Source organism: Macaca mulatta, chromosome 1, assembly GCF_049350105.2.
Source record: "Macaca mulatta isolate MMU2019108-1 chromosome 1, T2T-MMU8v2.0, whole genome shotgun sequence".
In the NCBI taxonomy this organism is placed as follows: Eukaryota; Metazoa; Chordata; class Mammalia; order Primates; family Cercopithecidae; genus Macaca; species Macaca mulatta.
Window position 1 is genome coordinate 20,380,881 of NC_133406.1, and position 19,662 is coordinate 20,400,542.

General features: G+C 50.5%; 5 non-coding genes across 5 annotated transcripts; all 5 read left to right on the forward strand.

Moving 5' to 3' along the window:
• Positions 1–2,455: 2,455 nt before the first annotated feature.
• LOC144338926 (5S ribosomal RNA) lies at positions 2,456–2,574 on the forward strand. Its single transcript, XR_013413318.1, has one exon. It is a non-coding gene; the product is annotated as a 5S ribosomal RNA (ribosomal RNA).
• Positions 2,575–6,924: 4,350 nt separating this feature from the next.
• On the forward strand, positions 6,925–7,043 carry LOC114675920 (5S ribosomal RNA). Its single transcript, XR_013413185.1, has one exon. It is a non-coding gene; the product is annotated as a 5S ribosomal RNA (ribosomal RNA).
• A 2,838-nt stretch (positions 7,044–9,881) lies between these two features.
• LOC114675913 (5S ribosomal RNA) lies at positions 9,882–10,000 on the forward strand. Its single transcript, XR_013413214.1, has one exon. It is a non-coding gene; the product is annotated as a 5S ribosomal RNA (ribosomal RNA).
• A 4,342-nt stretch (positions 10,001–14,342) lies between these two features.
• On the forward strand, positions 14,343–14,461 carry LOC114675636 (5S ribosomal RNA). Its single transcript, XR_003726543.2, has one exon. It is a non-coding gene; the product is annotated as a 5S ribosomal RNA (ribosomal RNA).
• Positions 14,462–17,304: 2,843 nt separating this feature from the next.
• Positions 17,305–17,423, forward strand: LOC114675739 (5S ribosomal RNA). Its single transcript, XR_003726549.1, has one exon. It is a non-coding gene; the product is annotated as a 5S ribosomal RNA (ribosomal RNA).
• Positions 17,424–19,662: the final 2,239 nt, after the last annotated feature.

Consider the following 19,662-nt stretch of genomic DNA (forward strand, 5'->3'; position numbering starts at 1 on the left):
TCTTTCTTTCCTTCTTTCTTTCATTCTTTTCTTTTCTTCCCTTGCTATCTTCCTTTTCTTTCTTCTCGTTCTTTCTTCTTTCTTGCTTTCCTTCTTTCTTTCTCCTATCTCTCTGTCTCTTTCTTTCTCTCTCTTTCTCTTTCTTTATTTCGTTCTTTCCTTCTTTCTTGCTTTTCTTTCTCACTTTCTTTTCTTCCTTTCTCTTTCTTTCTTTCTTTCTTTCTTCTCTTTGCTCCTTTCTTTCTTTCCTTCCTTTCTTTCTTTCTTTCTTTCTTTCTTTCCTTCCTTCCTTCCTTCCTTCCTTCCTTCTTTCTTTCTTTCCTTCCTTCTTTCTTTCTTTCCTTCTTTCTTTCTGTCTTTCCTTTTTCTTCCAGACGGAGTCTCGCTGTCACCCAGCCTGGAGTGCAGTGGCAAGATCTCGGCTCACTGCAAGCTCCGCCTCCCGGGTTCACGCCATTCTCCTGCCTCAGCCTCCCAAACAGCTGGGACTACAGGCGCCCGCCACCACGCCCGGCTCATGTTTTGTCGTTTTAGTGGAGACGGGGTTTCACCGTGTTAGCCAGGCTGGTCTGGATCTCCTGACGTCGTGATCCACCCGCCTCGGCCTCCCAAAGTGCTGGGACTACAGGCGTGATCCACCGCGCCCGGCCTGCTGTAGGCTTTTGTGGCTTCCCCTCTCCCTCCCTTGCCCCTACTATCGCCATGCTTCCCAACCTCCCCGGACTCTGCTCCCCCCTTGTCGCCCGCCTACACCCCCGCCGCAGCCGGGGACCTCCTCCTGGGGGTCCGCCACCAAAGCACCACCGGGCAGCAGCATCCCACCGCTTCCGCCTCGCCGCCGCCCGGCCAGGAGCCCGGCTCCAGCCCTGGAGGGCAGGAGGCCGGACCCCAAAGGCGCAGGCGCGGGTTCCCTGCCGTTCCCGGCGCCTTCCCGCTCCCGGAACGCACAGGCGATTCAATCCATTCACCGGGCGGGCGCCGCCGCAACCTTCCAAACCGGGGGAAGGGGCGGGCAGGGCCAGCGGGTGCCACAGACGCCAGCCGAGACCTCCGCTCCAGAACGCAGGGGCTGCTTTATCCGGGGGAAGGACATTGCTTCGCCAGCAACCAGGAAAACAGTCCCTGTGCACCCGGATTCCCATTGCCACCAACTTCGTGTAAACTCCAGTCCCGAGGACACGCCAGAGACCCAGGCCTCGGGCCCCGTGGGCACGCCCGGTGCCACGGCTCCCGCCAAAAGGGCGGGCGCACTCTGCAAATCAAGGGGCCCACCGCACCGCACCAAGAGCACAGGGAGGTGCCAACACAGGAAGGAGCCTACGAAACCCACCCCCAAAGCAAGCAATTAATCCAAGACAAAACCCGTCTCAGCGCTCCGTTGCTCCTCTCGCATGGACGGCCTGGCCACCCTGTTCTGGCCCAGCCCAAGCCCCCTCCACCCTATCCCGGCCTGCTCAAAAGGGCCCTGCCTACGGGAGCAGGGCGCTCCCTCTCCAAGGCTCTATCGCTCTCGCTCTCTAGCTCCCTGCCCCTCTCTCTTCTGGGTTTGCCCCTGCACCTCGCGCTATTTCTGTCGCCTTTCCTCTGTCTCTCCCTCTCTGTCTGTCTTTCTCGCTCTCTCTGTCCCTCTCTCTATCTCTGCCTCTCTGTCTCTTTCCCTCTCCACCTCCCCTGTCTCTCTCGATCGCTGTCTCTCTCCCTCCCTCGGTTTCAATCTCTCCATCTATCTCTTCCTTGCTCTCCTTCAAGCCGTTTCTGTGTGCACGTGTGTGTGTGTGCGTGTGTGTGTGTGTGTGTGTGTGTGTGTGTGCGTGTGTGTCTGTGTGTGAGCGCGCGCGCGTGTGTGGGTTCCCGCGCGCGAGCGCCCGGGTGTGTCTGTGTGTGGGGCTGTGGATTTGCTGCTGGTGGTGGTGGGGTGTTTCTGGGTTTCTCTCAGCCCCTCTCGCCGGGGATCAGGCTGCCGGCTCTAGTGCCAGCCCGGGGCAAAGCAGGGCCATCCCCCAACACCCCAGCCCCCACGCCCTCTTGCCCACCGGCCGGGTCTTGGTCGGGACAAGCGACCGTGGTGGGGGCGTTGTGAGAAAAAGGCCAGGCGCGGCTGGGCCGGCTGTTCGCCCTTGGCCAGCCCTGACGCCTCTGGGGGGGTGGGCCAAGAGGGGGCCTCGCAGGAGCTCCCCAGCGGCCAGGGATCCAAAAGAATACCTCCACGACAGGGCGGAGGACCCGCCGGGGTCCCAGGATCGTGGGCCCTGGGCCCAGACGCCTCGGAGCACTCCCTGTTCCGAGCGGGCCCGACGTGGTGGAAGCTCGGGAGCTCGGCAGCCGGGGGAAGGCCGCGGGCGAGCGGCTCGGGGGTCCCGATCCGAGCCCGGCGACCCCGGGCTGGCGGTGCGGGCTGGAAGCCGGCGGGCATGGCTGGGCCGGGCTCTTGGGGCAGCCAGGCGCCTCTGCCGGCGTCTACGGCCATACCACCCTGAACGCGCCCGATCTCGTCTGATCTCGGAAGCTGAGCAGGGTCGGGCCTGGTTAGTACTTGGATGGGAGACCGCCTGGGAATACCGGGTGCTGTAGGCTTTTTGGCTTGCTTTCTTCTCTTTCTTTCTTTCTTTTCTACCTTCCTTTCTTCCCTTCTCTCACTCACTCTTCTTTCCTTCTTTCTTTCCTTCTTTCTCTCTTTCTTTCCTTTCTTTCTTTCCTTCTTTCTTTCTATCTCTCCCTCTTTCTATCTCGCTCTTTCTCTCTCTTTTGCTTTCCTTCTTACTTTCATTCTTTTCTGTTTCTTCCCTTGCTATCTTTCCTTTCTTTCTTTGTCTCTCTCTCTTTCTCTTTCTTCCTTCCTTCCTTCCTTTCTTCCTTCCTCTCTATCTCTCTATCACTCTTTCTTTCTTTCCTTCCTTCTTTCTTTCTCTCTTTGTTTTCTTTCTTTCTTTCCTTCTTTCTCTCTCTCTCTCTTTCTCGCTCTTTCTCTCTTTCTTTCCTTCTTTTCTTTTTCTTCCCTTGCTATCTTTGTTTTCTTTCTTTCTCTTTTCTTTTCTTTCCTTCTTTCTTTCTTTCTCCTATCTCTCTGTCTCTTTCTTTCTCTTTCTTTATTTCATTCTTTCCTTTTCTCTTGCTTTTCTTTCTTTCTCACTTTCTTCCTTTCTCTTCCTTTCTTTCTTTCTTTGTTTCATGCTTTCTTCGGTCTTTGCCTCTTTCTTCCTTTCTTTCTTTCCTTCTTACTTTCATTCTTTTCTTTTTCTTCCCTTACTATCTTTCCCTTGTTTCTTTCTCTCTCTTTCTTTCTCTCTCTCTCTCTTTCTCTCTCACTCTTTCTCTCTTTCTTTCTTTCTCTCTTTCTTTCTCTCTTTCTTTCTTTCTTTCTTTCTTTCTTTCTTTCTTTCTTTCTTTCTTTCTTTCTTTCTTTCTTTCTTTCTTTCCTACTTGGTTTCTTTCTTTCTTTCCTTTTTCTTCCAGACGGAGTCTCACTCTGTCACCCAACCTGGAGTGCAGTGGCAAGATCTGGGCCCACTGCAAGCTCCGCCTCCCGGGTTCACGCCATTCTCCTGCCTCAGCCTCCTGAGTAGCTGGGATTACAGGCATGCACCACCACACCTGGCTAATTTTGTATTTTTAGTAGAGACGGGGCTTCTCCATGTTGGTTAGCTTGGTCTTGGTCTGGAACTCCCAACTTCAGGCGATCCACCCACTTTCCCAAAGTGCTAGGATACCCAAAGTGCTAGGATTACAGGCGTGAGTCACCAGCGCCCGGTCAGACTAGGGGTATAGTTTTAGGCTTCTGCTTGGCTTTCCTTTTCTGTGATGAATTTCACCTCACAGTCTTAGGATATGGTGAGGAGTTTTAGGCATCGATCTTCATATGGGATATTATTCTACAGTTTTCTCTTGTAAAATCTTTGTCTTGCTTTGGTATCAGGGCAATTGTAGCCTCATAGAATGAGTTAGGGAATACTCCCTCCTCTTCAAGGTTTTGGCAGGATTAACAAGGATTACTATTCGTTCTCTAAATATTTGATAGAGAAGTCAAGTCCAAGGCTTTTTTTTTTTTTTTTTTTTGGCAGGAGATATTGGGTTACTGATTCAGTCTCCTTACTAGTTACTAGTCTATTCAGATTTTCACTTTCTTTGTGATTTAGTCTTGGTAGGGTTCATGTTCCTAGGAATTTATCCATTTCATCCAAGTTATCCAATATGTTGGTGTACAATTGTTCTTAGCACTCTCTTACAATCCTATTCATTTATTTCTTTGAGACAGGATCTCATCTGTCACCTAGGCTAGAGTGCAGTGGTGTGATCTAGGCTCATTACAACCTCCACCTCCCAGGTTCAAGCGATCCTCCTACCTCAGCCTCCTCAGTAGCTGGGACAACAGGCTTTTGCCATCAAGATGGGCTGAATTTTCTTCTTTCTTTCTTTCTTTCTTTAATTTATTTTTTTCTTTCCTTTTTATCTTTTTTTTTTTTTTTTGTAAAGACCGGGTTTGACCATATCTCCCAGGCTGGTCTTGAACTCCTGAGCTAAAGTGATTCACCTGCCTGAACCTCCCGAGTAGCTGGGATTACAGGGGCCTACCACCACACCCGGCTAATTTTTTTTGTATTTTTAGTAGAGATGGTTTCACCATGTTGGCCAGGTTAGTCTTGAACTCCTAACCTCAAGTGATCTGCATGCCTCGGCCTCCCAAAGTGCTGGGATTATAGGTGTGAGCCACTTCACCCTGCCAATCGTTTTCATTTTGACTGGATCCAATAGTAATGTCCCCACTTCCATTTCTGATTTTCGTAATTTGAGTATTCTCTCTTTTTTTCTTAGTCACTCCATAAAGTTTGTCAATTTGATCTTTTAAAAAACCAACTTTCAGTTTTGTTGATTTTCTCCATTTTTGTATTTTCTGTTTTATTTATTTCTGAATTAATCTTTCTTTCTTTCCTTCCTAGGGTTTAATTTGTTCTTTTCTAGTGCCTAAATTGTAAATTTAGATTGCTAATTTGAGGTCCTTTGGGTGTTTTTTGTTTTGTTTTCTTTTGAGAGGGAGTCTCGCTCTTGTTGCCCAGGCTGGAGTGCAATGGTGCGATCTCGGCTCACTGCAACCTCTGCCTCCCAGGTTTAAGCAATTCTCTTGCTTCAGCCTCCCAAGTCGCTGGGATTACAGGCGCCTGCCACCACAACCGGCTAATTTTGTATTTTCAGCAGAGACAGGGTTTCTCCCTGTTGTTCAGGCTAGTCTCGAACTCCTGACCTCAGGTGATTGGCTCACCTCAGCCTCCCAAAGTGCTGGGATTACAGGCATTAACCGCGACGCCTGGCTTTCTTTAGGTTTTTTTCATGTAAGCATTTCACACTATAAATTTCCCTGTTAGCACTGCTTTCACTGCATCCCAAAGTTTGGCTATGCTGTGTTTTCATTTTCATTCATTTCTGAGTACAGCTGAGCCTTGAACAACATGGGTTTGAACTGCAAGGGTGCACTTATACAGGAATTGTTTTCAATAAGTACAGTAGGTCCTCTGATTTCATTAATTCTGCATCTGTAACCAAAGGCAGATTGAAAATACAGTCTTCACAGAGCGCAAACCCTGAGGATACAGCGGCCTAACTTTTTTAATGCCCAGGTTTTACAGGGCCAACTGCAAGACTTGACTCTGTGTGGATTTTGGCCTACTTACGGGGTCCTGGAACCAATCCCCTGTGGATACTGACACCCAACTGTATTTTCTGATTTCTCTTGTGGTTTCTTCTTTAACCCATTGGTTGTTTAAGCAAATATCTGAATCTCTTCAAATACCTGAGACTGGATAATTTATTAAAAAGAGACATTTATTTCTCTCAGTTCTCAAGGCTGGGGTGTCCAAGGTCAAGTCATCAGCCCATTCAGTGTCTAAGGAGGGCCCAGTCTCTCCTTCCAAGATGACACAACGTTGCTTCATCTTTCAGAGGGGAAGAACATTGTGTCCCCACACGGAGGAGACGGAGGGAATGAACCCACTCAAGTCCTTTTCTAAGGGCTCTAATTTCATCCATAAGGACTTCTACCCTCATGAGATAATCGCCTCCTAAAGAATCCACCTTTTTACCCTTTTTTTTTTTTTCTTTTTCTTTTTTTTGTTTGAGACAGGGTCTCATTCTATTGCCCCTACGGCAGTGCAGTAGCCTGTAGCCTGATCATGGCTCACTGCAGCCTTGACCTCCCAGGCTCAACCAGTCCTCCTGCTTCAGCCTCCTGAGTAGCTGGGACTACAGGCCTGCACCACCACGCCCACCGAATTTGGTGTTTTTTCTAGAGACAAGTTTTGCCATTTTGCCCTGGCTGGTCTTGAACTCCTGGGCTCGAACAATCTGACTGCCTTTCCCTTCCAAAGTGCTGGGATGACAGCGTTAGCCACCACCCCAGGCCAGTGCCCACCTCTTAATACTATCATATTGGCAAATAAATTTCAGCATATAAATTTTGGGGGACATTCAGACCATAGCAGTGTGTTCTGTACTTTCCAAAAAGAAAACAGGTCAGTTTATCAGTTTTCCTTGTGTTATTGATTTTTAACTCGATTTTGTTGTGGTCAGAGAAGACATTTGATAATACGCTGTTCGCCCTTCGCCAGCCTCGACGACTCTGGGTGAGGGGGCAAGAGGGGCCCTCGCAGGATTCCTGAGCGGCCAGGGATCCCAAAGAATACCTGCGCGACAGGGCGGAGGACCCGACGGGGTCCCAGGATCGTGGGCTGTGGGCCCTGACGCCTCGGAGCACTCCCTGTTCCGAGCGGGCCCGACGTGGTGGAAGCTCGGGAGCTCGGCAGCCGGGAGAGGCAGCAGGCGAAGAGGCTCCGGGATCCCGATCCGAGCACGACGACCCCGGGCTGGCGGTGCGGGCTGGAAGCCGGCGGGCATGGCTGGGCCGGGCTCTTGGGGCAGCCAGGCGCCTCTGCCGGCGTCTACGGCCATACCACCCTGAACGCGCCCGATCTCGTCTGATCTCGGAAGCTAAGCAGGGTCGGGCCTGGTTAGTACTTGGATGGGAGACCGCCTGGGAATACCGGGTGCTGTAGGCTTTATGGCTTGCTTTCTTCTCTTTCTTTCTTTCTTTTCTACCTTCCTTTCTTCCCTTCTCTCACTCACTCTTCTTTCCTTTCTCTTTCCTTCTTTCTCTCTTTCTTTCCTTTCTTTCTTTCCTTCTTTCTTTCTATCTCTCCCTCTTTCTATCTCGCTCTTTCTCTCTCTTTTGCTTTCCTTCTTACTTTCATTCTTTTCTGTTTCTTCCCTTGCTATCTTTCCTTTCTTTCTTTGTCTCTCTCTCTTTCTTTCTTTCGTTCTGCTGTCTTTCCTTCTTTCTTTCTTTCTACCTCTCTATCTTTCTTTCTATCCTTCCTCCTTTCTTTCCTTCTTTCTTTCTCTCTCCCTCTCTCTTGCTTGCTCTTTCTTTCTTTCCTTCTTTCTTTCATTCTTTTCTTTTCTTCCCTTGCTATCTTCCTTTTCTTTCTTCTCGTTCTTTCTTCTTTCTTGCTTTCCTTCTTTCTTTCTCCTATCTCTCTGTCTCTTTCTTTCTCTCTCTTTCTCTTTCTTTATTTCGTTCTTTCCTTCTTTCTTGCTTTTCTTTCTCACTTTCTTTTCTTCCTTTCTCTTTCTTTCTTTCTTTCTTTCTTCTCTTTGCTCCTTTCTTTCTTTCCTTCCTTTCTTTCTTTCTTTCTTTCTTTCTTTCTTTCCTTCCTTCCTTCCTTCCTTCCTTCCTTCCTTCTTTCTTTCTTTCCTTCCTTCTTTCTTTCTTTCCTTCTTTCTTTCTGTCTTTCCTTTTTCTTCCAGACGGAGTCTCGCTGTCACCCAGCCTGGAGTGCAGTGGCAAGATCTCGGCTCACTGCAAGCTCCGCCTCCCGGGTTCACGCCATTCTCCTGCCTCAGCCTCCCAAACAGCTGGGACTACAGGCGCCCGCCACCACGCCCGGCTCATGTTTTGTCGTTTTAGTGGAGACGGGGTTTCACCGTGTTAGCCAGGCTGGTCTGGATCTCCTGACGTCGTGATCCACCCGCCTCGGCCTCCCAAAGTGCTGGGACTACAGGCGTGATCCACCGCGCCCGGCCTGCTGTAGGCTTTTGTGGCTTCCCCTCTCCCTCCCTTGCCCCTACTATCGCCATGCTTCCCAACCTCCCCGGACTCTGCTCCCCCCTTGTCGCCCGCCTACACCCCCGCCGCAGCCGGGGACCTCCTCCTGGGGGTCCGCCACCAAAGCACCACCGGGCAGCAGCATCCCACCGCTTCCGCCTCGCCGCCGCCCGGCCAGGAGCCCGGCTCCAGCCCTGGAGGGCAGGAGGCCGGACCCCAAAGGCGCAGGCGCGGGTTCCCTGCCGTTCCCGGCGCCTTCCCGCTCCCGGAACGCACAGGCGATTCAATCCATTCACCGGGCGGGCGCCGCCGCAACCTTCCAAACCGGGGGAAGGGGCGGGCAGGGCCAGCGGGTGCCACAGACGCCAGCCGAGACCTCCGCTCCAGAACGCAGGGGCTGCTTTATCCGGGGGAAGGACATTGCTTCGCCAGCAACCAGGAAAACAGTCCCTGTGCACCCGGATTCCCATTGCCACCAACTTCGTGTAAACTCCAGTCCCGAGGACACGCCAGAGACCCAGGCCTCGGGCCCCGTGGGCACGCCCGGTGCCACGGCTCCCGCCAAAAGGGCGGGCGCACTCTGCAAATCAAGGGGCCCACCGCACCGCACCAAGAGCACAGGGAGGTGCCAACACAGGAAGGAGCCTACGAAACCCACCCCCAAAGCAAGCAATTAATCCAAGACAAAACCCGTCTCAGCGCTCCGTTGCTCCTCTCGCATGGACGGCCTGGCCACCCTGTTCTGGCCCAGCCCAAGCCCCCTCCACCCTATCCCGGCCTGCTCAAAAGGGCCCTGCCTACGGGAGCAGGGCGCTCCCTCTCCAAGGCTCTATCGCTCTCGCTCTCTAGCTCCCTGCCCCTCTCTCTTCTGGGTTTGCCCCTGCACCTCGCGCTATTTCTGTCGCCTTTCCTCTGTCTCTCCCTCTCTGTCTGTCTTTCTCGCTCTCTCTGTCCCTCTCTCTATCTCTGCCTCTCTGTCTCTTTCCCTCTCCACCTCCCCTGTCTCTCTCGATCGCTGTCTCTCTCCCTCCCTCGGTTTCAATCTCTCCATCTATCTCTTCCTTGCTCTCCTTCAAGCCGTTTCTGTGTGCACGTGTGTGTGTGTGCGTGTGTGTGTGTGTGTGTGTGTGTGTGTGTGTGTGTGTGTGTGTGTGTGTCTGTGTGTGAGCGCGCGCGCGTGTGTGGGTTCCCGCGCGCGAGCGCCCGGGTGTGTCTGTGTGTGGGGCTGTGGATTTGCTGCTGGTGGTGGTGGGGTGTTTCTGGGTTTCTCTCAGCCCCTCTCGCCGGGGATCAGGCTGCCGGCTCTAGTGCCAGCCCGGGGCAAAGCAGGGCCATCCCCCAACACCCCAGCCCCCACGCCCTCTTGCCCACCGGCCGGGTCTTGGTCGGGACAAGCGACCGTGGTGGGGCCTTGTGAGAAAAAGGCCAGGCGCGGCTGGGCCGGCTGTTCGCCCTTGGCCAGCCCTGACGCCTCTGGGGGGGTGGGCCAAGAGGGGGCCTCGCAGGAGCTCCCCAGCGGCCAGGGATCCAAAAGAATACCTCCACGACAGGGCGGAGGACCCGCCGGGGTCCCAGGATCGTGGGCCCTGGGCCCAGACGCCTCGGAGCACTCCCTGTTCCGAGCGGGCCCGACGTGGTGGAAGCTCGGGAGCTCGGCAGCCGGGGGAAGGCCGCGGGCGAGCGGCTCGGGGGTCCCGATCCGAGCCCGGCGACCCCGGGCTGGCGGTGCGGGCTGGAAGCCGGCGGGCATGGCTGGGCCGGGCTCTTGGGGCAGCCAGGCGCCTCTGCCGGCGTCTACGGCCATACCACCCTGAACGCGCCCGATCTCGTCTGATCTCGGAAGCTAAGCAGGGTCGGGCCTGGTTAGTACTTGGATGGGAGACCGCCTGGGAATACCGGGTGCTGTAGGCTTTTTGGCTTGCTTTCTTCTCTTTCTTTCTTTCTTTTCTACCTTCCTTTCTTCCCTTCTCTCACTCACTCTTCTTTCCTTCTTTCTTTCCTTCTTTCTCTCTTTCTTTCCTTTCTTTCTTTCCTTCTTTCTTTCTATCTCTCCCTCTTTCTATCTCGCTCTTTCTCTCTCTTTTGCTTTCCTTCTTACTTTCATTCTTTTCTGTTTCTTCCCTTGCTATCTTTCCTTTCTTTCTTTGTCTCTCTCTCTTTCTCTTTCTTCCTTCCTTCCTTCCTTTCTTCCTTCCTCTCTATCTCTCTATCACTCTTTCTTTCTTTCCTTCCTTCTTTCTTTCTCTCTTTGTTTTCTTTCTTTCTTTCCTTCTTTCTCTCTCTCTCTCTTTCTCGCTCTTTCTCTCTTTCTTTCCTTCTTTTCTTTTTCTTCCCTTGCTATCTTTGTTTTCTTTCTTTCTCTTTTCTTTTCTTTCCTTCTTTCTTTCTTTCTCCTATCTCTCTGTCTCTTTCTTTCTCTTTCTTTATTTCATTCTTTCCTTTTCTCTTGCTTTTCTTTCTTTCTCACTTTCTTCCTTTCTCTTCCTTTCTTTCTTTCTTTCTTTCTTTGTTTCATGCTTTCTTCGGTCTTTGCCTCTTTCTTCCTTTCTTTCTTTCCTTCTTACTTTCATTCTTTTCTTTTTCTTCCCTTACTATCTTTCCCTTGTTTCTTTCTCTCTCTTTCTTTCTCTCTCTCTCTCTTTCTCTCTCACTCTTTCTCTCTTTCTTTCTTTCTCTCTTTCTTTCTCTCTTTCTTTCTTTCTTTCTTTCTTTCTTTCTTTCTTTCTTTCTTTCTTTCTTTCTTTCCTACTTGGTTTCTTTCTTTCTTTCCTTTTTCTTCCAGACGGAGTCTCACTCTGTCACCCAACCTGGAGTGCAGTGGCAAGATCTGGGCCCACTGCAAGCTCCGCCTCCCGGGTTCACGCCATTCTCCTGCCTCAGCCTCCTGAGTAGCTGGGATTACAGGCATGCACCACCACACCTGGCTAATTTTGTATTTTTAGTAGAGACGGGGCTTCTCCATGTTGGTTAGCTTGGTCTTGGTCTGGAACTCCCAACTTCAGGCGATCCACCCACTTTCCCAAAGTGCTAGGATACCCAAAGTGCTAGGATTACAGGCGTGAGTCACCAGCGCCCGGTCAGACTAGGGGTATAGTTTTAGGCTTCTGCTTGGCTTTCCTTTTCTGTGATGAATTTCACCTCACAGTCTTAGGATATGGTGAGGAGTTTTAGGCATCGATCTTCATATGGGATATTATTCTACAGTTTTCTCTTGTAAAATCTTTGTCTTGCTTTGGTATCAGGGCAATTGTAGCCTCATAGAATGAGTTAGGGAATACTCCCTCCTCTTCAAGGTTTTGGCAGGATTAACAAGGATTACTATTCGTTCTCTAAATATTTGATAGAGAAGTCAAGTCCAAGGCTTTTTTTTTTTTTTTTTTTTGGCAGGAGATATTGGGTTACTGATTCAGTCTCCTTACTAGTTACTAGTCTATTCAGATTTTCACTTTCTTTGTGATTTAGTCTTGGTAGGGTTCATGTTCCTAGGAATTTATCCATTTCATCCAAGTTATCCAATATGTTGGTGTACAATTGTTCTTAGCACTCTCTTACAATCCTATTCATTTATTTCTTTGAGACAGGATCTCATCTGTCACCTAGGCTAGAGTGCAGTGGTGTGATCTAGGCTCATTACAACCTCCACCTCCCAGGTTCAAGCGATCCTCCTACCTCAGCCTCCTCAGTAGCTGGGACAACAGGCTTTTGCCATCAAGATGGGCTGAATTTTCTTCTTTCTTTCTTTCTTTCTTTAATTTATTTTTTTCTTTCCTTTTTATCTTTTTTTTTTTTTTTTGTAAAGACCGGGTTTGACCATATCTCCCAGGCTGGTCTTGAACTCCTGAGCTAAAGTGATTCACCTGCCTGAACCTCCCGAGTAGCTGGGATTACAGGGGCCTACCACCACACCCGGCTAATTTTTTTTGTATTTTTAGTAGAGATGGTTTCACCATGTTGGCCAGGTTAGTCTTGAACTCCTAACCTCAAGTGATCTGCATGCCTCGGCCTCCCAAAGTGCTGGGATTATAGGTGTGAGCCACTTCACCCTGCCAATCGTTTTCATTTTGACTGGATCCAATAGTAATGTCCCCACTTCCATTTCTGATTTTCGTAATTTGAGTATTCTCTCTTTTTTTCTTAGTCACTCCATAAAGTTTGTCAATTTGATCTTTTAGAAAACCAACTTTCAGTTTTGTTGATTTTCTCCATTTTTGTATTTTCTGTTTTATTTATTTCTGAATTAATCTTTCTTTCTTTCCTTCCTAGGGTTTAATTTGTTCTTTTCTAGTGCCTAAATTGTAAATTTAGATTGCTAATTTGAGGTCCTTTGGGTGTTTTTTGTTTTGTTTTCTTTTGAGAGGGAGTCTCGCTCTTGTTGCCCAGGCTGGAGTGCAATGGTGCGATCTCGGCTCACTGCAACCTCTGCCTCCCAGGTTTAAGCAATTCTCTTGCTTCAGCCTCCCAAGTCGCTGGGATTACAGGCGCCTGCCACCACAACCGGCTAATTTTGTATTTTCAGCAGAGACAGGGTTTCTCCCTGTTGTTCAGGCTAGTCTCGAACTCCTGACCTCAGGTGATTGGCTCACCTCAGCCTCCCAAAGTGCTGGGATTACAGGCATTAACCGCGACGCCTGGCTTTCTTTAGGTTTTTTTCATGTAAGCATTTCACACTATAAATTTCCCTGTTAGCACTGCTTTCACTGCATCCCAAAGTTTGGCTATGCTGTGTTTTCATTTTCATTCATTTCTGAGTACAGCTGAGCCTTGAACAACATGGGTTTGAACTGCAAGGGTGCACTTATACAGGAATTGTTTTCAATAAGTACAGTAGGTCCTCTGATTTCATTAATTCTGCATCTGTAACCAAAGGCAGATTGAAAATACAGTCTTCACAGAGCGCAAACCCTGAGGATACAGCGGCCTAACTTTTTTAATGCCCAGGTTTTACAGGGCCAACTGCAAGACTTGACTCTGTGTGGATTTTGGCCTACTTACGGGGTCCTGGAACCAATCCCCTGTGGATACTGACACCCAACTGTATTTTCTGATTTCTCTTGTGGTTTCTTCTTTAACCCATTGGTTGTTTAAGCAAATATCTGAATCTCTTCAAATACCTGAGACTGGATAATTTATTAAAAAGAGACATTTATTTCTCTCAGTTCTCAAGGCTGGGGTGTCCAAGGTCAAGTCATCAGCCCATTCAGTGTCTAAGGAGGGCCCAGTCTCTCCTTCCAAGATGACACAACGTTGCTTCATCTTTCAGAGGGGAAGAACATTGTGTCCCCACACGGAGGAGACGGAGGGAATGAACCCACTCAAGTCCTTTTCTAAGGGCTCTAATTTCATCCATAAGGACTTCTACCCTCATGAGATAATCGCCTCCTAAAGAATCCACCTTTTTACCCTTTTTTTTTTTTTCTTTTTCTTTTTTTTGTTTGAGACAGGGTCTCATTCTATTGCCCCTACGGCAGTGCAGTAGCCTGTAGCCTGATCATGGCTCACTGCAGCCTTGACCTCCCAGGCTCAACCAGTCCTCCTGCTTCAGCCTCCTGAGTAGCTGGGACTACAGGCCTGCACCACCACGCCCACCGAATTTGGTGTTTTTTCTAGAGACAAGTTTTGCCATTTTGCCCTGGCTGGTCTTGAACTCCTGGGCTCGAACAATCTGACTGCCTTTCCCTTCCAAAGTGCTGGGATGACAGCGTTAGCCACCACCCCAGGCCAGTGCCCACCTCTTAATACTATCATATTGGCAAATAAATTTCAGCATATAAATTTTGGGGGACATTCAGACCATAGCAGTGTGTTCTGTACTTTCCAAAAAGAAAACAGGTCAGTTTATCAGTTTTCCTTGTGTTATTGATTTTTAACTCGATTTTGTTGTGGTCAGAGAAGACATTTGATAATACGCTGTTCGCCCTTCGCCAGCCTCGACGACTCTGGGTGAGGGGGCAAGAGGGGCCCTCGCAGGATTCCTGAGCGGCCAGGGATCCCAAAGAATACCTGCGCGACAGGGCGGAGGACCCGACGGGGTCCCAGGATCGTGGGCTGTGGGCCCTGACGCCTCGGAGCACTCCCTGTTCCGAGCGGGCCCGACGTGGTGGAAGCTCGGGAGCTCGGCAGCCGGGAGAGGCAGCAGGCGAAGAGGCTCCGGGATCCCGATCCGAGCACGACGACCCCGGGCTGGCGGTGCGGGCTGGAAGCCGGCGGGCATGGCTGGGCCGGGCTCTTGGGGCAGCCAGGCGCCTCTGCCGGCGTCTACGGCCATACCACCCTGAACGCGCCCGATCTCGTCTGATCTCGGAAGCTAAGCAGGGTCGGGCCTGGTTAGTACTTGGATGGGAGACCGCCTGGGAATACCGGGTGCTGTAGGCTTTTTGGCTTGCTTTCTTCTCTTTCTTTCTTTCTTTTCTACCTTCCTTTCTTCCCTTCTCTCACTCACTCTTCTTTCCTTCTTTCTTTCCTTCTTTCTCTCTTTCTTTCCTTTCTTTCTTTCTTTCCTTCTTTCTTTCTATCTCTCCCTCTTTCTATCTCGCTCTTTCTCTCTCTTTTGCTTTCCTTCTTACTTTCATTCTTTTCTGTTTCTTCCCTTGCTATCTTTCCTTTCTTTCTTTGTCTCTCTCTCTTTCTTTCTTTCGTTCTGCTGTCTTTCCTTCTTTCTTTCTTTCTACCTCTCTATCTTTCTTTCTATCCTTCCTCCTTTCTTTCCTTCTTTCTTTCTCTCTCCCTCTCTCTTGCTTGCTCTTTCTTTCTTTCCTTCTTTCTTTCATTCTTTTCTTTTCTTCCCTTGCTATCTTCCTTTTCTTTCTTCTCGTTCTTTCTTCTTTCTTGCTTTCCTTCTTTCTTTCTCCTATCTCTCTGTCTCTTTCTTTCTCTCTCTTTCTCTTTCTTTATTTCGTTCTTTCCTTCTTTCTTGCTTTTCTTTCTCACTTTCTTTTCTTCCTTTCTCTTTCTTTCTTTCTTTCTTTCTTCTCTTTGCTCCTTTCTTTCTTTCCTTCCTTTCTTTCTTTCTTTCTTTCTTTCTTTCTTTCCTTCCTTCCTTCCTTCCTTCCTTCCTTCCTTCTTTCTTTCTTTCCTTCCTTCTTTCTTTCTTTCCTTCTTTCTTTCTGTCTTTCCTTTTTCTTCCAGACGGAGTCTCGCTGTCACCCAGCCTGGAGTGCAGTGGCAAGATCTCGGCTCACTGCAAGCTCCGCCTCCCGGGTTCACGCCATTCTCCTGCCTCAGCCTCCCAAACAGCTGGGACTACAGGCGCCCGCCACCACGCCCGGCTCATGTTTTGTCGTTTTAGTGGAGACGGGGTTTCACCGTGTTAGCCAGGCTGGTCTGGATCTCCTGACGTCGTGATCCACCCGCCTCGGCCTCCCAAAGTGCTGGGACTACAGGCGTGATCCACCGCGCCCGGCCTGCTGTAGGCTTTTGTGGCTTCCCCTCTCCCTCCCTTGCCCCTACTATCGCCATGCTTCCCAACCTCCCCGGACTCTGCTCCCCCCTTGTCGCCCGCCTACACCCCCGCCGCAGCCGGGGACCTCCTCCTGGGGGTCCGCCACCAAAGCACCACCGGGCAGCAGCATCCCACCGCTTCCGCCTCGCCGCCGCCCGGCCAGGAGCCCGGCTCCAGCCCTGGAGGGCAGGAGGCCGGACCCCAAAGGCGCAGGCGCGGGTTCCCTGCCGTTCCCGGCGCCTTCCCGCTCCCGGAACGCACAGGCGATTCAATCCATTCACCGGGCGGGCGCCGCCGCAACCTTCCAAACCGGGGGAAGGGGCGGGCAGGGCCAGCGGGTGCCACAGACGCCAGCCGAGACCTCCGCTCCAGAACGCAGGGGCTGCTTTATCCGGGGGAAGGACATTGCTTCGCCAGCAACCAGGAAAACAGTCCCTGTGCACCCGGATTCCCATTGCCACCAACTTCGTGTAAACTCCAGTCCCGAGGACACGCCAGAGACCCAGGCCTCGGGCCCCGTGGGCACGCCCGGTGCCACGGCTCCCGCCAAAAGGGCGGGCGCACTCTGCAAATCAAGGGGCCCACCGCACCGCACCAAGAGCACAGGGAGGTGCCAACACAGGAAGGAGCCTACGAAACCCACCCCCAAAGCAAGCAATTAATCCAAGACAAAACCCGTCTCAGCGCTCCGTTGCTCCTCTCGCATGGACGGCCTGGCCACCCTGTTCTGGCCCAGCCCAAGCCCCCTCCACCCTATCCCGGCCTGCTCAAAAGGGCCCTGCCTACGGGAGCAGGGCGCTCCCTCTCCAAGGCTCTATCGCTCTCGCTCTCTAGCTCCCTGCCCCTCTCTCTTCTGGGTTTGCCCCTGCACCTCGCGCTATTTCTGTCGCCTTTCCTCTGTCTCTCCCTCTCTGTCTGTCTTTCTCGCTCTCTCTGTCCCTCTCTCTATCTCTGCCTCTCTGTCTCTTTCCCTCTCCACCTCCCCTGTCTCTCTCGATCGCTGTCTCTCTCCCTCCCTCGGTTTCAATCTCTCCATCTATCTCTTCCTTGCTCTCCTTCAAGCCGTTTCTGTGTGCACGTGTGTGTGTGTGCGTGTGTGTGTGTGTGTGTGTGTGTGTGTGTGTGTGTGTGTGTGTGTGTGTCTGTGTGTGAGCGCGCGCGCGTGTGTGGGTTCCCGCGCGCGAGCGCCCGGGTGTGTCTGTGTGTGGGGCTGTGGATTTGCTGCTGGTGGTGGTGGGGTGTTTCTGGGTTTCTCTCAGCCCCTCTCGCCGGGGATCAGGCTGCCGGCTCTAGTGCCAGCCCGGGGCAAAGCAGGGCCATCCCCCAACACCCCAGCCCCCACGCCCTCTTGCCCACCGGCCGGGTCTTGGTCGGGACAAGCGACCGTGGTGGGGCCTTGTGAGAAAAAGGCCAGGCGCGGCTGGGCCGGCTGTTCGCCCTTGGCCAGCCCTGACGCCTCTGGGGGGGTGGGCCAAGAGGGGGCCTCGCAGGAGCTCCCCAGCGGCCAGGGATCCAAAAGAATACCTCCACGACAGGGCGGAGGACCCGCCGGGGTCCCAGGATCGTGGGCCCTGGGCCCAGACGCCTCGGAGCACTCCCTGTTCCGAGCGGGCCCGACGTGGTGGAAGCTCGGGAGCTCGGCAGCCGGGGGAAGGCCGCGGGCGAGCGGCTCGGGGGTCCCGATCCGAGCCCGGCGACCCCGGGCTGGCGGTGCGGGCTGGAAGCCGGCGGGCATGGCTGGGCCGGGCTCTTGGGGCAGCCAGGCGCCTCTGCCGGCGTCTACGGCCATACCACCCTGAACGCGCCCGATCTCGTCTGATCTCGGAAGCTAAGCAGGGTCGGGCCTGGTTAGTACTTGGATGGGAGACCGCCTGGGAATACCGGGTGCTGTAGGCTTTTTGGCTTGCTTTCTTCTCTTTCTTTCTTTCTTTTCTACCTTCCTTTCTTCCCTTCTCTCACTCACTCTTCTTTCCTTCTTTCTTTCCTTCTTTCTCTCTTTCTTTCCTTTCTTTCTTTCCTTCTTTCTTTCTATCTCTCCCTCTTTCTATCTCGCTCTTTCTCTCTCTTTTGCTTTCCTTCTTACTTTCATTCTTTTCTGTTTCTTCCCTTGCTATCTTTCCTTTCTTTCTTTGTCTCTCTCTCTTTCTCTTTCTTCCTTCCTTCCTTCCTTTCTTCCTTCCTCTCTATCTCTCTATCACTCTTTCTTTCTTTCCTTCCTTCTTTCTTTCTCTCTTTGTTTTCTTTCTTTCTTTCCTTCTTTCTCTCTCTCTCTCTTTCTCGCTCTTTCTCTCTTTCTTTCCTTCTTTTCTTTTTCTTCCCTTGCTATCTTTGTTTTCTTTCTTTCTCTTTTCTTTTCTTTCCTTCTTTCTTTCTTTCTCCTATCTCTCTGTCTCTTTCTTTCTCTTTCTTTATTTCATTCTTTCCTTTTCTCTTGCTTTTCTTTCTTTCTCACTTTCTTCCTTTCTCTTCCTTTCTTTCTTTCTTTCTTTCTTTGTTTCATGCTTTCTTCGGTCTTTGCCTCTTTCTTCCTTTCTTTCTTTCCTTCTTACTTTCATTCTTTTCTTTTTCTTCCCTTACTATCTTTCCCTTGTTTCTTTCTCTCTCTTTCTTTCTCTCTCTCTCTCTTTCTCTCTCACTCTTTCTCTCTTTCTTTCTTTCTCTCTTTCTTTCTCTCTTTCTTTCTTTCTTTCTTTCTTTCTTTCTTTCTTTCTTTCTTTCTTTCTTTCTTTCCTACTTGGTTTCTTTCTTTCTTTCCTTTTTCTTCCAGACGGAGTCTCACTCTGTCACCCAACCTGGAGTGCAGTGGCAAGATCTGGGCCCACTGCAAGCTCCGCCTCCCGGGTTCACGCCATTCTCCTGCCTCAGCCTCCTGAGTAGCTGGGATTACAGGCATGCACCACCACACCTGGCTAATTTTGTATTTTTAGTAGAGACGGGGCTTCTCCATGTTGGTTAGCTTGGTCTTGGTCTGGAACTCCCAACTTCAGGCGATCCACCCACTTTCCCAAAGTGCTAGGATACCCAAAGTGCTAGGATTACAGGCGTGAGTCACCAGCGCCCGGTCAGACTAGGGGTATAGTTTTAGGCTTCTGCTTGGCTTTCCTTTTCTGTGATGAATTTCACCTCACAGTCTTAGGATATGGTGAGGAGTTTTAGGCATCGATCTTCATATGGGATATTATTCTACAGTTTTCTCTTGTAAAATCTTTGTCTTGCTTTGGTATCAGGGCAATTGTAGCCTCATAGAATGAGTTAGGGAATACTCCCTCCTCTTCAAGGTTTTGGCAGGATTAACAAGGATTACTATTCGTTCTCTAAATATTTGATAGAGAAGTCAAGTCCAAGGCTTTTTTTTTTTTTTTTTTTTGGCAGGAGATATTGGGTTACTGATTCAGTCTCCTTACTAGTTACTAGTCTATTCAGATTTTCACTTTCTTTGTGATTTAGTCTTGGTAGGGTTCATGTTCCTAGGAATTTATCCATTTCATCCAAGTTATCCAATATGTTGGTGTACAATTGTTCTTAGCACTCTCTTACAATCCTATTCATTTATTTCTTTGAGACAGGATCTCATCTGTCACCTAGGCTAGAGTGCAGTGGTGTGATCTAGGCTCATTACAACCTCCACCTCCCAGGTTCAAGCGATCCTCCTACCTCAGCCTCCTCAGTAGCTGGGACAACAGGCTTTTGCCATCAAGATGGGCTGAATTTTCTTCTTTCTTTCTTTCTTTCTTTAATTTATTTTTTTCTTTCCTTTTTATCTTTTTTTTTTTTTTTTGTAAAGACCGGGTTTGACCATATCTCCCAGGCTGGTCTTGAACTCCTGAGCTAAAGTGATTCACCTGCCTGAACCTCCCGAGTAGCTGGGATTACAGGGGCCTACCACCACACCCGGCTAATTTTTTTTGTATTTTTAGTAGAGATGGTTTCACCATGTTGGCCAGGTTAGTCTTGAACTCCTAACCTCAAGTGATCTGCATGCCTCGGCCTCCCAAAGTGCTGGGATTATAGGTGTGAGCCACTTCACCCTGCCAATCGTTTTCATTTTGACTGGATCCAATAGTAATGTCCCCACTTCCATTTCTGATTTTCGTAATTTGAGTATTCTCTCTTTTTTTCTTAGTCACTCCATAAA